Raw genomic sequence first — 920 nt, forward strand, 5'->3', positions numbered from 1 at the left:
CCTCGGGAGGGCTGTGTTTGGACACTTCAGAGGGATCCAGGCAGGGGAGATTATCTAAGGAAGAAAAGCAGGAAGATCTCCCTGGGTTCCCTGTACTGGACAAGGCGTCTGGTTTTGCTGTAATAAAAGGCTCTGTTCTTTCATACTGAGTGTGCATGACAACCCCAGGGAAAGGATGGAGGCTTGGAAACCCCGTCTCACCTCTCAGGCATCAGCTCCACCTTCTGCAAGCAGGAGGGAGGGCAGCCCTTTGAGCAGGCCTAGGCTTGGAGGCACAGCGGGCTCAGTCTCCCACCCACTTGAGAACGGCCTGGTGAGCCTATCTCACTTAGGGGAGGGAAGGGGAGGAAGAGCAGGTTGCCCCCCCCCCCAGATGCCCGTCACATCGGAGGCCTGACCCCCTTTTGTCTGTCCTCATGCCTCCTTGATAGGACCCAGAGCAGAAACCTCGGATTTCTGAAGTGAGTCTCTCTCTCTTGGGAATTTCAGAATCAGGACCTTCCCAGAATGTTGATCTGGTCCTAACTAGAGCTGATAACTACGAGGAAGGAGCACTTTTGTGCGCAGTCTGCCACAGACCAGCGTTTTCATAAGATACAATAAAGTGAATAACTAGAAAAACGAAATAGAGCATACCCATATAGACAACGCAAAGCCGAATGTCTTATTATTAGATTCGATTAACATAAAATCACTCCATCAAACTGGCGTAAAAGTGTCTCGATGCTTCCTCTCAATTTCTATACTGTTCCTGTGAGAAGCTCAGAGAAAAACATACGCATATCGTACACATACGCACACATAAATACTAACATGAGGCATACCCACCCGTACACGTACACGTGCACAGGGACACATTCATACGCGCGCACGTGTGCGGACAGCACACACAGACACACATCGACACGCACGAACACTCA

The sequence above is a fragment of the Ursus arctos genome, unplaced genomic scaffold (genome assembly GCF_023065955.2).
Source record: "Ursus arctos isolate Adak ecotype North America unplaced genomic scaffold, UrsArc2.0 scaffold_37, whole genome shotgun sequence".
NCBI lineage: Eukaryota > Metazoa > Chordata > Mammalia > Carnivora > Ursidae > Ursus > Ursus arctos.